The sequence below is a fragment of the Sciurus carolinensis genome, chromosome 15, assembly GCF_902686445.1.
Source record: "Sciurus carolinensis chromosome 15, mSciCar1.2, whole genome shotgun sequence".
In the NCBI taxonomy this organism is placed as follows: Eukaryota; Metazoa; Chordata; class Mammalia; order Rodentia; family Sciuridae; genus Sciurus; species Sciurus carolinensis.
Window position 1 is genome coordinate 6,579,589 of NC_062227.1, and position 16,999 is coordinate 6,596,587.

The 16,999-nt window shown below is 40.3% G+C and overlaps 1 non-coding gene across 1 annotated transcript; it reads right to left on the bottom strand.

Moving 5' to 3' along the window:
- Window positions 1-9,670: 9,670 nt before the first annotated feature.
- Window positions 9,671-9,744, bottom strand: Trnaa-ugc (transfer RNA alanine (anticodon UGC)). Its single transcript has one exon. It is a non-coding gene; the product is annotated as a tRNA-Ala (tRNA).
- Window positions 9,745-16,999: the final 7,255 nt, after the last annotated feature.

Consider the following 16,999-nt stretch of genomic DNA (forward strand, 5'->3'; position numbering starts at 1 on the left):
TTCCTGATGTTGAACCAACCTTGAATCTCTGGGATGAAACCCACTTGATCGTGGTGCACTATCTTTTTAATATGTTTTTGTATGCGATTTGCTAAAATTTTGTTTAGAATTTTTGCGTCGATGTTCATTAAGGATATTGGTCTGAAATTTTCTTTCCTCGATGTGTCTCTGTCTGGTTTAGGTATCAGGGTGATATTGGCTTCATAGAATGAGTTTGGGAGAGTTCCCTCCTCTTCTATTTTATGGAATACTTTGAGAAGTATTGGAATGAGCTCTTCTTTAAAGGTTTTGTAGAACTCGGCTGAAAACCCATCTGGTCCTGGACTTTTCTTTGTTGGTAGGCTTTTGATGACTTCATCTATTTCATTACTTGAAATTGGTCTATTTAAAGTGTGTATGTCCTCCTTGTTCAGTTTAGACATTCATATGTCTCTAGAAACCTGTTGATGTCTTCAAAATTTTCTATTTTGTTGGAGTATAGATTTTCAAAATAGCTTCTAATTATGTTTTGTATTTCAGTTGTGTCTGTTGTGATATTTCCTTGTTCATTCCGAATTTTAGTGATTTGGGTTTTCTCTCATCTTCTCTTTGTTAGTGTGGCTAAAGGTTTATCAATTTTGTTTATTTTTTCAAAGAACCAACTATTTATTTTGTCAATTTTTTGTATTGTTTCTTTTGTTTCAATTTCATTGATTTCAGCTCTGAGTTTAACTATTTCCTGTCTTCTACTACTTTTGGTGTTGGTCTGTTCTTTTTCTAGGGCTTCGAGCTGTAGTGTTAGGTCGTTTATTTGTTGAGTTTTACTTCTTTTATTAAATGCGCTCCATGAAATAAATTTTCCTCTAAGTACTGCTTTCATAGTGTCCCAGAGATTTTGATATGATGTTTCTTTTTTCTCATTTACCTCTAAGAATTTTTTAATTTCCTTCCTAATATCTTCTGTTATCCATTCATCATATAATAGCATATTGTTTAATCTCCAGGTGTTGGAGTAGTTTCTGTTTTTTACTCTTTCATTTATTTCTAACTTCAATCCATTATGATCTGATAGAATACAAGGTAGTGTCTCTATCTTCTTGTATTTGCTGACATTAGCTTTGTGGCATAATATATGGTCTATTTTAGAGAAGGATCCATGTGCTGCTGAGAAGAAAGTGTATTCGCTCTTGGTTGGATGGTATATTCTATAAATGTCTATTAAGTCTAAATCATTGATTGTGTTATTGAGATCTATGGTTTCTTTGTTCAATTTTTGTTTGGAAGATCTGTCCAGTGGTGAGAGAGGCATGTTAAAATCACCTAGTATTATTGTGTTATGGTCTATTTGGTTTCTAAAATTGAGAAGGATTTGTTTGACATACATGGATGAGCCACTATTTGGGGCATAGATGTTTATGATTTTTATATCTTGCTGATTTATGCTTCCCTTAAGCAGTATGAAATGTCCTTCTTTATCCCTTCTGACTAACTTTGGCTTGAAGTCCACATTATCTGAAATGAGGATGGATACTCCAGCTTTTTTGCTGAGTCCATGTGCATGGTATGTTTTTCCCCATCCTTTCACCTTTAGTCTATGGGTATCTCTTTCTATGAGGTGAGTCTCTTGCAGGCAACATATTGTTGGATCTTTCTTTTTAACCCAATCTGCCAGTCTATGTCTTTTGATTGATGAATTCAGGCCATTAACATTCAGGATTATTATTGAGATATGATTTGTATTCCTGGTCATTTGGTTCATTTTTAAAATTTTATTTATTTATTTTTTTTTGACACAACTTGGTTCCTCCTTTATTTGACAGTTCCTTTAGGATAATTCCTCCCTTTGCTGATTTGCTTCTTGGTTTTTTATCTCTTCCTCATGAAATATTTTGCTGAGAATGTTCTGTAATGCTGGCTTTCTTTTTGTAAATTCTTTTAGCTTTTGTTTATCATGGAAGGATTTTATTTCATCATCATCCATTTCCTTTTGAACCAGCCCCATCTTCCCGACCCAATCGTTCACTGTCCACACTGTCCTTTTGCCCCATCTCAGTTGTAGAAAACAGGAGCCAGAGAATCTATTGCGGAACCATTGGGGAAATTGGCATATGGACTGGATATTAGAGATATTGAGGAATGTTGCCATGACATCTGTTCATTGGAATTATATTGGGTTCGTGTATGTGATTTAACTTCGTTTTCTTAAAGATGTATATGAAAGTGTTTTGGATTGTATTATATGTATTATGTTTTTAAACATAAAATTTAGAGAAAGCGAATATGGCAAAATGTCAAGAAATTTTTGTAAAATATGGGCATTAAGATTATATTTCCTACTTTATATGTGTTTGAGAACGTTGTAATATAAAGTTTATAAAGGGAGAAATGTGAACTATCCTTTCGGAACCAGATTTTTGAGATGTGACTAGATTCCCCACTTCACCAATTTCCTCTGGGTTCCTGTCTCGCAAATTTTAAAGAAGAAAATCCACGGACAATCACAGAAGGGAAGAGTAAATGGAGCAGGATTTATTTAAGTTCTGCATAGAACTCCCACTATGCAGGAAGGGTTCTGATAGCAGAAAAACCCATTTTGGTATACCAGCTTAGGAGTTTATATATGGTTTTGGGCAGAGCGTGGAGCAAAATCCATGTAAAATAGGTATTGAAAAAGGCATCCTAGCTACTATCTGGGTTCACTTCCATCCTCCTTACTGTGACTTCCATCTGGGCTCATCCCTACCTTCTGTTTTCCACCTCTGGGACAAAGGAGTTGGCTAGAGGTGTTCCCAAAGGTGAGCCTCAAGATCTTTAACATTTGAACTAGCCCTTGATGGTGCTTATGAATATGTCTACAGGTTAGCCTCCTTGTGTGGTCCAAGTGGGCCCACTGTCCTGACTCCCTGGTCATTTTACTATCTATTATTTTATCCTCATTCACTTTCACAGTTGTGCTTTTGAAGTCAGAGGTACCAAGAGAAGTAAAGAAATATGTACGTACCTCATTAATAAATTATAAAATATACTAAATATTACATTGCAGTCAATTATTAACATAAAAGGAATAATATCTATTATCTCTAGAGCTTGTCTCTGGAGGGAAAAAGAAAAACCACATAAGCTGTTCAGTTTTATGTAATACATGAGAGTATATGCAGCCTCCCCCATAAAGAGATTATTATGCAAATCATTCATCTTCACAGATGACTTGCTTAAGACTTATATGTGCAAACTTTTGAAATTCAGAATTAGGAACCTCTGAACACAATGTTTTATGCTACATGTTATTATTATATACACATACACACACATGCATTCACATACAGTCCTTGGTTAATAGTTTGTAACAGGTAATTTTATATGGCAATAATAAAGAGAATAAATATTGATTAGCAAATAAAAAAGAGAATTAAAGTTACCAGTACCTTATTCCAATTTATGTGAAAAAACTTGAGTGAATAACACACGAATAAGCTAAAATACATTCAACAAAATTCCAGTGGGGGGCTGGGGTTGTAGCTCCGTGGCAGATTGCTTGACTAGCATGTGTGAGGCACTGGGTTTGATTCTCAGTATCACATACAAATAAACAAACAAACAAAAAAAAAAATCCATCAACAACTAAAAAACATTTTAAAAAAAATTCCAGTCAGCATTCTAAGATTTCTATGGAAATATACATATATATAATCTTCTAAGGGAACTATCCCAACTGTCAATTGAATAAAAACTTATAGTGATGATTATAAAAGAATTGAAAATACATAGTAATGCCTCTATATTTAATATGTGTGCTATTGTTAAATATTTGAAAATTGATCCTGGTACAATGGAAGTTCAACTCCAGGAAGAGGAGAAAGTAAGAAGGTAGTATGTAACATAGATAGCTTTTAAAGTGATGGAAAGAAATCCTTCATAGTTTTTTAGAACACCCAAATGGATGCTGAAGAAAGTAAGGGTATATTCATTACCATAAATAATTTTCACAGGAATTTAAGCTATAAACAATTACAAGACAATTTGTAATTTAAAAATCTGTATTTCCAAACTTGTTACATACTTAAGGAAAAGTGTTTCTAAAAGATAAAAACTTTCAGCTCCAACTCAAGCAAACACTGGTTTTGTGCTCCTATCCAATGCCCAGGATCTAGGGTTCAAAGTCCCGTGCCCTACCACTTCAGGCTTCTGGGATGCCAGGTGGACATGGTAACAGCATGGTAACCAATAAAGTTTTGCAGAGAGATATATGAGGCTATAAGATATATTTTATCTCTTTAAATATAACCCACTCAGTTATCAGGGTTTATTCATCCACCAGTTGAGGGAGAGTTGGTGGTTTCCAATATTTTGACAATCATGAGTAATGTAATGTAACATTAATGTGGGATTTTCAAAATAAAATGTCAACTTAAAAATATATTATTCTTGCTGGGCATGGGGGTGTATGCTTGTAATCTCAGTAGCCTGGGAGGCTGAGGCAGGAGAATTGCAAGTTCAAACTTAGCTTCAGCAACTTAGCAAGACCCTGTCTCAAAATAAAACTGAAAAGGATTGGGGGTATGACTCAGTGGTTAAGTGCCCCTGAGTTCAATCCTTGGTACCATGCCCCCCAAAATAGATAAATAAATAAATAAATAAATATGTGTATATACATATATGCATATTATATAATTAATATACACATTATTCTTTGGGTTGCCTTATATGTCTATTTTTTTTTATTATTGTATACAAATGGGATACATGTTGTTTCTCTATTTGTACATAGAGTCAAGGCATACCATTTGTGTAATCATACGTTTACATAGGGCAATGGGTTTGATTATTTTTTTTTCCCTTTCCCCCCACCCATCCCTCTTTTCCCTCTATACAGTCCTTCTTTCCTTCATTCTTACCGCTCTCCTTATCCCTAACCCTAAACCTAACCCTAAACCTAATGCTAACCCCTCCCACCCCCCATTATATGTCCTCATCTGCTTATCAGCGAGATCATTCGTTCTTTAGTTTTTTGAGATTGGCTTATCTCACTTAGCATGATATTCTCCAATTTCATCCATTTGCCTGCAAATGCCATAATTTTATCATTCTTCATTACGGAGTAATATTCCATTGTATATATGCCACAGTTTCTCTGTCCATTCATCAACTGAAGGGCATCTAGGTTGGTTCCACAATCTGGCTATGGTGAATTGAGCAGCAATGAACATTGATGTGGCTGTATCTCTGTAGTATGCTGATTTTAAGTCCATTGGGTATAGGCCAAGGAGTGGGATAGCTGGGTCAAATGGTGTTTTCATTCCAAGCTTTCTGAGGAATCTCCACACTGCTTTCCAGAGTGGCTGCACTAATTTGCAACCCCACCAGCAATGTATGAGTGTTCCTTTTTCACCACATCCTCGCCAACACCTATTGTTGCTTGTGTTCTTGATAATCGCCATTCTAATTGGGGTGAGATGAAATCTTAGGGTAGTTTTGATTTGCATTTCCCTTATTACTAGGGATGTTGAACATTTTTTCATATGTCTGTTGATTGCTTGTAGATCTTCTTCTGTGAAGTGTCTGTTCATTTCCTTAGCCCATTTGTTGATTGGATTATTTGTATTCTTGGTGTAGAGTTTTTTGAGTTCTTTATAGATTCTGGAAATTAGCGCTCTATCTGAAGTATGGTTGGCAAAGATATTCTTCCACTCTGTAGGCTCTCTCTTCACATTGCTGATAGTTTCCTTTGCTGAGAGAAAGCTTTTTAGTTTGAATCTATCCCAGTTGTTGATTCTTGCTTTTATTTCTTGTGCTATGGGAGTCCTGTTAAGAAGTCTGATCCTAAGCCAACAAGTTGAAGATTTGGACCTACTTTTTCTTCTATAAGATGCAGGGTCTATGGTCTGATTCCGAGGTCCTTGATCCATTTTGAGTTGAGTTTTGTGTAGGGTGAGAGATAGGGGTTTAATTTCATTCTGTTGCATATGGTTTTCCAGTTTTCCCAGCACCATTTGTTGAAGAGGCTATCTTTTCTCCATTGCATATTTTTGGACCCTTTGTCTAGTATGAGAAAATTGTATTTATTTGGGTTTGTGTCCATGTCCTCTATTCTGTACCATTGATCTACCTGTCTATTTTGGTACCAATACCATGCTGTTTTTGTACTATTGCTTTGTAGTAGAATTGAAGATCTGGGATTGTAATACCCCCTGCTTCGCTCTTGCTACTGAGGATTGCTTTAGCTATTCTAGGTTTTTTATTCTTCCAGATGAATTTCATAATTGCTTGCTCTATTTCTGCAAGGTACATCATTGGGATTTTAATTGGAATTGCATTGAATCTGTATAGCACTTTTGGTAGTATAGCCATTTTGACAATATTAATTCTGCCTATCCAGGAACATGGGAGATCTTTCCATCTTCTAAGGTTTTCTTGAATTTCTTTCTTTAGTGTTCTGTAGTTCTCACTGTAGAGGTCTTTCACCTCTTTTGTGAGATTGATTCCCAAGTATTTTATTTTTTTCGATGCTATTGTGAATGGGGTAGTTTTCCTAATTTTTCTTTCTGCAGATTCATCACTTATGTATAAAAATGCATTGGATTTATGAGCATTGATCTTGTAACCTGCTACTTTACTGAATTCACTTATGAGTTCTAAAAGTTTTCTGGTGGAATTTCCAGGTTCCTCTAAATATGTAATCATGTCATCATATGTCTATTTTTTTTTTAAATATAGTTTTATAGAGAGTCTTGAAATCTGGTGGTACATATCCTCCAATTTTGTTCCTTTTTTTTTTTTCCTTTTTCTCAGAATTTTCACTATTCTGTGTCCTTTGCTTGCCCATGTAAGTTGTAGACCTAGCACATCAATATCTATAAAAAAGGAATTGCTGGAATTTGGGAGAATGTGCATCTTAATGAAATTTGAGTGTTTCTGTCAATGAAAATGGTATATCTCATGTGGACTTTGGATTTCTTTAGTCTGTGCATCTTAGTTCTCCCTATATAGATTCTGTACATATTTAATAGATTTGCATATAAGTTTTCCTCCCTTCCTTCTTTTCCTTCTTGTTATTGTAAATAATTTTAAAAAAAGTGTGATTCTAGGTGTTCATTATTGGTATAAAACAACAAGACTGACTACTGTATATTGACTTTTTATCTGGCAAACTTGTTAAACTTATTATTTAAAGAATGGGGTTTTTGAGGGCTGGGGATATAGCTCAGTTGGTAGAGTGCTTGCCTCACAGGCACAAGGCCCTGGGTTCAATCCCTAGCACTGCCCCCCTCAAAAAAGAATGGGGTTTTGGGGGATAGATCAGTTGGCATTTTCTACATACACAATAATCATGTCTGCAAATAGAGACCTTTTCTTTCTTCTCTCCAGACTGCTTGTGTTCTTCCTGGTGTCTCACTTCACTGGCTGTGACCTGCAGGAAGACACTGAAGAGGAGTGCAGGATCATTGCTGACTTAGTACATTTCATGCTGCTATAAAAGAATAACTGAAAGTGGGTGATTTATAAAGAACTGAAATTTATTTCTTACAGTTCCTGAGCCTGGAAAGTCCAAGATCAAGGTATTGGTGACTGGATGAAGTGTGGCATCTTTACTTCCTGGATGAATCTTGTATACTGCGTCCTCAGGCCTGAAGGAGGTGGGGGAGACATTCAGATTCTCACAGGGCCAAAAAGTAGAAGGGATGAGAAAGGATAGAGAGAGCTGAGCTTGCTTTTTATAAGGGCACCTGTTCCACCCATGAGAGTGGGTCCCTCAGGCCTAATCACCTTTTAAAGGTCCTGCCTGCCTCTGAATATTGTTATGGTGGTAATTAAATTTCAACATGAATTTTGGAGGGGACAAGCATTCAAACATTAACAATTGCCTTCTCCCTGTTTTTAGAAAGTATTAGGTCTCTCACCCATTGAATGTAATGTTAGCTACAGGTTTTTGTAAACATGTACATGAGAACTTCTAAGTTTGCTAACTTTTTATAATGAATATATATTGAATTGTATCAAGTCTCTGCCATGAATCTATTGATTTGATCATATGGTTTATATTTAGTTTGTTAATATTGGGAATTAATACATTCACTGATTTTAATTTTTTTTTGTTGTGATGGTGGTTAAATATATAAAATATAAACTTACTATTTTAACCACATATTTTTTTTTTCTTACAGGAGGATCCAGGTCCTTGAACAAGTAGGCAGGTGCTCTGCCACTGTATTACACTCCCAAGCCCATTAACCATTCTAAAATGTTAAGTTTTAATAACTATATTCACACTGTAAAATGTAACTACACTGTCCATCTTCAGAAACTTTCATCCCAAACTGAGTAGACCTGACTCTGTCTGACACATCTGTGCTTAGCTGTCTTTTCCCACAGATTCCTGCAGAGATTTTCCAATGGAGTATTATTGGAATGTGTGTAAGAGTCACTCACTCCTCTTCTCTGCCTCCTGCAATCTCATAACACAGCCCCAATGTGTCCACCCTTCTCCATCTCCTTGAGGACCACCCCAGGGCCAGCCCTCAGGGCTCTCTTTCAGATCCATATAGGGCCCCCCACTGAGATCCTGACCCTATCGGATTTTATTCTATCCAAGTCAGTGAGTCTATGCAGACTTACCTGTCAACCCACCCCACAGACATTAAAAAAAAAAAAATTCTCCTTGATGTTTCTATACTGCACTACAAATAACATCTGGGCGCTGGTCCTGATCACCGTCCACCCTGTGTCTTTGCTCCATTCCCCCTGGTTCCAGAAGCCCAATCCTCAGGGCCCTTTAACTGCCCGTTTTTTTCCTCCCCCAAACTACCTGCTCTTAATGCCTAGAATACTCTCCCCTGGTATTCCCAGGCTACCTCCGTCATATCTTTGGCAGTCAGTTTACATGGCACCTCCCCAGAGTTATCCTTTTACCCTGCTGTAACTGTCTGCCCAACATCTGTCACTCTCTTGCATATTAGGGTTCTCTAGAGGAAGGGGACCAATGGAATATGAAAATGTGGATTTACCAGATTGGCTTAAATGATTAGAGCCTGGTCAGTCCCACCATGGCCATCTGCGGTCTGGAGAGCTGGGGGAATCAGTAGCTGCTCAGTCCAAGTAGGAAGCCTCAGCACAAGAGGGACCAACAGTGCAGCCCCAGGTTAAGGCTGACGGCCTGGAAGCTCCAGGGAGAGCTGAAGGCGTGAATCCACATTGAAAAGACTGAAGAGGCTGAAGTGCGAGGTCCAGGGCCAGGGCAGGGGCAGCAGCAGGAGACGCTCGCCCTGGGGAAGAGCTGAGCTCCACCTGCAGACAGGCTTCCTCTTTCTGTGTTTCATCTGGAAACCCCCATCTCGTAACCCCTGCTGCCCATATTCAGGACAGGTCTTCCCGGCTCCTTTTGCCCACCCACGTACTGACCGTCTTTGCAAGCACCCTCACAGACATACCCAGAAGTGTGCTTTATCAGTTTTCTCAGTCTTTCTATCCAGTTGGGTTGCGAGCTAAGAATCCTCTCATTCTGTTTAGTGGGTGCTGACGTCTGACTGGCTGCGACCTGTAGTGTGAGCCCGGTGGTCCTCAGGCCTCATCAAGTTCCCCATCACTGCCTGCGAGCACCTGGAACAGCGCTGGCAATGTTGGAGCAGATCAGTAGATACGCATTAACTGACTGGAGGGGAATGAATGCCATAGAACTTTTTTTTTTTTTTTTTTTTTGGGGTGCTGGGGATTGAACCCAGGGCCTTGTGCTTGCAAGGCAGGCACTCTACCAACTGAGCCACATCCCCAGCCCACCATAGAACTTTTGATGTGAGTCAAGCGTGCTGGTCATTTTTCAAATGGGTTCTGTGCCCCTTTCTGTCCTTTTCTGTTCCCAGGAGGCTGACTCCACTGATCCTCACAGCCTGGGCTCTCTGACTGGCTGATGGTGATTTTGTGGTTTTATATTGGAATCCTGTCTCAGACTTGGGCAACTCTTTGTGGTAAATAATTTAGGACTCTCTGGGGTATATACAAAGAAAGTGCACATGATATTTTCCTTCTTTTATGTTTTTAAACATTATTATAAAATTTAAATCTGTGTGTTCACAATCAAGAGAAAAGTTTTACATTGCACAAAATTTAGAAATATTTAAACAGCAAACAATGCTGAAAGAGGCTTGACTGGGTCTTGACTTAAATACAGCAATACATATTTTAACAATTTGTAAATCAGTAAACCATGGTTGTGAAAGGTCAACTCTAAATTAATCCACGGGATAAGAAAGTAAAAATGATAAAGTTTTGATGGTGTGTGTTATGGGTTGGATATGAAATGTCCCCCAAGCCCATGCACTGAAAGCTTGACCCCAGCAGTGTCCAGAGCTGAGGTCTTTGGAAGGTGATTGCATAATGAGGGCTCTGACCTCATCAATGGATGAATCAATTGATGGATTCATAATTTGGGAGGCGGGGGCTACTTAGATGAAGGGTGTCCTTGGGGGCATTCCCTTGAAGGCTGTGTCTTGTCCCTGGACCCTCATATTCACATTCTCCCTCTCTCTCTCTCTCTCTCTCTCTCTCAGTCAAGGGACTATGGACTGAAACCTCTGAAACCATGAGCCAAAGTAAGTCTTCATTCCTTTAAGGTTTTTAGTTTTGTTTTATTCCACAGCAACAGAAAGCTGATTGACATAGTACAGTGGTGGTCAGATTTCCTTTTTTTCCATTGTCTTTAAAACTAATTAGTATTTACTCTGGCAAATGTACTTTTAGAGATTTCCAATAACAGCTCAGAGCATACAAAAATAGTCTATCACTTTAAACATCTCTATTTATATCAAACTTTGATTATGGTTTAAATAGCAGGGGCCTTTTATTTAAACCAAAACAATAATTACAGTCTAGGGGGTTCAAAGATATGTAAGTAATGTATTCATAAAGTTATATTAATGTAGTCAGGCGCAGTTGCACATGTTGTAATCCCAGCGGCTCAGGAGGCTCAGACAGGAGAATCACCAAGGTCAAAGCCAGCCTCAGCTAAGCAACTCTGTGAGACCTTGTCTCTAAATAAAATGCAAAATAGGACTGGGGATGTGGCACAGTGGTCTAGTGCCCCTGAGATCAATACCCAGTACCAAAAAAAATAAAAAAAATAAAAAAATAAAAATAAAAAAAATTTAAAAAATATATATATATACTTTCACATATAACCTATACTTGAAAAGTACTGCCTCACAACTATGTTATATCAAACTTCAATGACACTATAAAGACCATCAATTAAAGCATACTAATTAAATTATAGAGAGATCAATCACAAGTGCTTTCAAAGTCAGAGCCCAGGGGCAGATGTGTGGCTTCCTGGTAGGTCTGTAAATCCTGCTGCTCTGAGAGCAGTCAAGGCACCCATGACTCTTGATCCCCGAGCCCTCCCAGCATGATGCTCTTCCGTGTGGGGGCAGCAGGAGCGAAGGGGCCGCTGGGCGGGCTGCAGCCTGGCCTCCTGTTAGCCAGGATCCCCGTGCCTCTTCTCTCCTCTCCACCTGGAGCTGCTCCTCAGGGGACCGAGCTGCCACCCGGCTTTCTCGAGCTCGCTCCTCGTAGGACAGGGTCTCGTTCAGGTGGAAGGAAGCGCTGCTGAGTTCTCGCGAGTCTGCGCCATGCTGGGGCCTGCGGATCTGGGCGTGGGTTCAGTCTCTGTCTCCATGGGGAGGTCGCTTCTGGTCTCTGAGGCTGTCGTTCCGCCCCTGATTCCCTCTCCAGCCAGTGTCCTGCTCTCGAGGGAGCCCAGGCCGCACTGGAGCTGCAGCTGAGGAAGCCGAGCCTCACTCACAGGCCGGGACCTTCACACCCTTGCTCGCCTGGAGACTTCATTTGTGCCAAGAGCTCTGCGTACCTTGAGCTTCTTTCCACCATTTTCTGGCTAGTTCTCCATTCTCCCTCTCGGGACTTTCAAGGGACACAGTGACATTCCCGTCGTCAGTGGCCCCTTCAGGTCCAGCTCTGGTTGTTACGCTGGGTGACTGCGATTTCTGCGTCCAGGTTCTTGTCCCCAGGAGGGCAGAAAAGGGGGCTCGGTGCGCGGTGGCCAGGCCTGGTCGCGGCTCACTTTCTGGTCTGGGCTGGCCGCATGTGTGCTGGGGATTCCAGCCTCTTCCTCCTTGCTGCACACTTGGATTCCGCCTGGCCGTGTCCAGGTCCTGCAGCTCTGCACCTGGTTCAGGCAGTGTGTCACTCAAGCCTTGCTTTGCTTTCTCCTGAGCTTCGCCCCCTGTTCTGGACGCTTGTAAGAGGCGTTTTGCAGCTGTCGTGTGGACACTGTCAAGGGAACCGCTTTTCTGTGCTTCCAAGGAACTCACCTCTGTCCTAATGGGACATCTGCTCAGGGCTCTGTTTAGAGCCCCTGAGGACCAGGCTTGCAGCTGGGAAGACTGGCCACCACAGATGACCAGGACTCCATGGGCCTGTGTGCTCCAGCCTTGGCTCTGGCTTCTGTAGGGACCAGTCCCCTGGCTGAACACCATCTGGCTGGCTGTTTCCTCCTTCTTGATGTGAGTCTCCGTTCGCTCCAAGGACCATCACAGCAGTACACACAGGCTCTCCCAGGGAAAGCCAAGGCACCTGGCCCTTGTTTCAGCCTTTCATAATGTCACCAGCACAGCACTGCACAGCAACCCAGGGGCAGGAGGGAGGGCACCTCCAAGGCTGTGGAGGGCTCTGCACTCTGCTTCTGGGTACCAGTGACTGTAGCTCAGCTGACCCACAGAAGCCAGTGACTGTAGCTCAGCTGACCCACAGAAGCCAATGACTGTAGCTCAGAAGCCAGTGACTGTAGCTCAGCTGACCCACAGAACCCTGAGAATGTTCCATCTCCAGTGCCAACAAGTGCCTGGTAGCCAGGGAAGGCCATTAGTTGGGGTGGAGGATGGGAGGCCAACAAGGTTTTAGAAAATACTGCCCTCTTACTATGCTCTAGAACATATTAGTTGTGCGTGCATTGGGTGAGTGCTACCTGGAGTTGGGTCACTTCTTACTCCACCTGGCCTTACAACCAACCTAGAGCTCAGTGCAGAGCTGTGCCACATGCCCTCTCCACAGTGTTCTGTCAGAGCATAGTGGTGGACCCATCCCTCATGAAGGCCATTCTCCTGATTTCCAGTTTCCTTCAGGTGTGGGAAGCCTGGTACTGCCTTCCTATGTCCCCGGGTTCCTCCTTCCAAGTCTCTCTCTCTTCTGTGTTTGGTCAATGCCAGTAAACAGGGCCCCAGGACTGAAAGAATTCCCCAAAGTGACTAAGAAACCTGGATTTTGATCCTAAGAATTTAAGAAAAACCAACTTGAAGCAGCAGAGACTTAGTTTTATGGGCTTTCTGTGAATCCAGTGTACTTCAGTTCAATCCAAGTGCCGTGGGTGAACCAAGTCTCTTCCAGGGTGACTAACCTGGTTCCTTATCTCATGTGGTCCTGCCATCCTCTTGTGACCCTTGGAAGTTCATTTTCAGAAGCTGGCATCTGTGAGGGTGGCAGGGTCTTGTACAGTCTTAATTTACCGCCTTGTACTGCCTCTCACTCCTGTATCTCTGTGGCAGACTGAGGCTCAGGGCCCCAGTGTTGGTCCCAAGAGAGTTGTGAGCAGTCTGTGCCCAGAATCTTTTTGAAAAGCAGTATAACTGGTATGGTAAGAGAGAAGACAAAATGGAATAATATAAAATACTCATCTAAAAGCAGACTAGAGGAAGCGGAAATAAGGGTGGGAGACAATGAAGAAAAAAAGACAAAGGTAACTAATGGAAAATAGTAACAAATATGTTAGATATTTAGATTTATCACTAATCAATTTAAATATTACAATCTAAATGTACACATTAAAAGCAGATTGTTCAAGTGGGTCAAAAAACAAGTCCCAACTATGTACTGTCTATAAGAAACCCACTTTAAGTATAAAAATGCAGATTAAAAGTAATTGGATGGAGAAAGATATTACCATTCTAACATTTATCAAAAGAAAGTTATAATACCTATATTGATATTGGAGCAGACTAGAGCATGGAAAGGTATCAGATGCCAAAGGAATGGGAGGCAGGAATGAATGGGGATGGGGACTTGGTAGGGCAGTGGAATGGTTCTGTACACCATAATGGTGCATGCATAATATTATACTCACTGCACTCGCAAGGAGTGAACCCTGATGCAAATTATGGATTTTTGTTGATGATAATGTATCATTATTGGTTCTTCAATTATGAGAGATGTACTACTTTTTTTTTTTTTTTTTCCCCCGGTGCTGGGGATCGAACCCAGGGCCTTGTGCTTACACGGCAAGCACTCTATCAACCGAGCTATCTCCCCAGCCCAGAGATGTACCACTTTAATCCAGGATGCTCATCATAGAGGACACTGCAAGGGGGAGTGAATGGGTGTATATGAACTCTCCTACTTTGAATTTTTCTTTAATTTGATATTTCTATAAACTCTAATGAAAAAGCAGAGGAAGAACCAACTTTGAGGGCCTTTGACCACCTCCTCCCACCACAACACAAGCATGATGGGAGTCTCAGTTCTCTATATCCATGGGGGATGTGAGCCCTGTGGTCCCCTGGGACCTTATGACTGGTTTCAGTTTACAGTTCTCCAGTTTTCTCCTCAAAATATCTTAGTTCAGCAAAATGTCCAAATTCTTATGACAACAGTTAAAAACCTCAAAATCATTCCTGCCAAGGGAGATGACTGAGAGGAAAGACTCATAGGATACAATGTCCACCGTATCCTGAGTCATGCTGAGGCAGCACCATCTAGTGGATGGAAATCGGGGACACCAGGTGGCATGCATTGCCACCTTTTTGATGGCCAACAGCATCCACCCCTGCCTGCTGGAACTAGGCAGTGGCACTGTGGCTGCCTCTGTGCAAGTCCTAAGTTCACCTGCACGCCTAGACCACTACTACGTCCCACTTCTGCCTGCAGTACACTTTGTCCTCATCTTTTGAAGGAGGGAACCAGAGAATGTAACTGCTACTTCAAACCAGAAAGACTGAGGGTACAGAACTGAGGGGTTTCCTGTGGCCTCCTTACCCTGTAAGAATTCGGCTTGGCTACGTGGCTCACTGCTCTGAGGTGGTAGCCTATTATCTTTACTCACTTCTTTGAGCAAAAGGAGATAAAACGTACATACATGCTTTTGCCAATGAGCTGGTTTTGTTGCTCTTAATGAAAGAAAAAGGAGAATAAGGGGACAGGGAGGGGACAAACAGAATGACAGTGAGAAGCCAAAGTTTAACCACACTGGTCTGGGCTGAAATAAATACTTGCTTTTCCTCCTTGGATGGAGGAGGGGAGGATTTATGCAGGAATGTAGAGAGGTTCTTGGTCGGAGTCAAAACTCAGGACTGGAGCCAGTGCCTTGTCTGCACCACACATTCAAATGGCCCTTGCAGCTCCACATAGATGAAGACAGGGGCTCACTAAGCTGCTGAAGCTGGTCTCAAACTTGGGGTCCACCGGTCTCAGCCTTCCCAGTCGCAGAGATTGCACATATGCATCATCATGCCCTCGGTACCATATCCAAGAAATGACTGCCAAACTGAAGGTCCAACATTTACCTGTTTCCCTCTAAGAATTTTATAATTTTAGGTCTTACATTCATTGCTCCATTTTGAAGTAAAATTTGTAAACGGTGTGAAGCAGGGATCTGACTTCCTCTTGTGCATGGGGATATCCAATTGTCCTAGCACCATTTGTTAGAGATTCTTCCTTTCCCATTGGATGGTTTTTGTTTTTGTGGTTCTGGGGATTGAAGCTCTACCACTGGGCCACGTCCCCAGCACTCCCATTAGATGGCTTGGTATTTTTGTCATAAATCAAAACACAGGTGTGTAATTTCTAGATTCTCCATTCTGTATCATGGATATTCTTAGGCCAGAACACAGTTCTGATTACTGTAGCTTTAGAAGTCTTGAAATTGGGAAGTTATCTTTTTACTTTTAACCCTTTCATTTTTACAAGACTGACAATAATGTTCCCACTTTCATTTCTGATTTTAATAACCTTTTTTTCTTGATCAGGCTACCTAATGGTTTGTCAGTTTTGTTGATATTTTCAAAAGCCAACTTTGTTTTGTTGATTCTATTCCTCATTTTACTTATTTCTATTCCAATTTTATTATTCCCATCTTTCTACTAGTTTTGGTTTTAATTCATGCTCATTTTTCTAGTTCCTTAGGTGTGTAGAGCTAGGTTATTGATCTGAGCTACATTTAAAAAAACTTTTCATCTAAAAATTTCCTTCCAAGCACTGCTTTAAGCTATCTTCATTTTGGGATGTTGTTTACATTTTTTTCACCTCAAAGCATTTTCTAATTTTTCTTATGATTTTCTCTGACCTTTGTCTTAAATGAATATATTATTCCATTTTCACCAACTTATTTTCTAGTTTATCTTCTTTTTTAAAAAAAAATGTTTTCATTTAAAAATTTCCTTCCAAGTACTACTTTAGCTACATTCATTTTGGGATGTTGTTTACATTTTTATTCACCTCAAAGTATTTTCTAATTTTCCTTATGATTTTCTTTGACCTTTGTTTTAAACGAACATCCTATTTCATTTTCACAAACTTATTTTCTAGTTTATCTTCTTAATGACTTCTAGTTATAGAAGATACTTTGTATGACTTTGACCTTTATTTACTTAGACTTTTTTGTGTGGTCTAACATGTTTCAGGTGCACTTGAGAAAAATGTCTACACTAGTGTTGCTGGGTATTTCTGTATAGATGTTAGGTTTAACTGTTTAATAGTGCAGTTCAAATATTCTGTTTCTTTTTTGTCTCCTAATTATTATAAAATTTATAATTGTATTGAAGTTTCCATTAAACAATCAGTGTAGCTTATTACTGCTATTTTTGTCCTTTCAAATGTGATTGTTGTAATCCTGCCCTGCTTCTTTATTCTAATACAAGTCATGAACAGAACTTTCCTTAAAGCCCACAACATTCAGAGAAGGCACTTAGAAGCCTTTGTTGACAGAGCTGAACAAGACGGAGATGTGAGTACTCTCCAAAACGAGTTA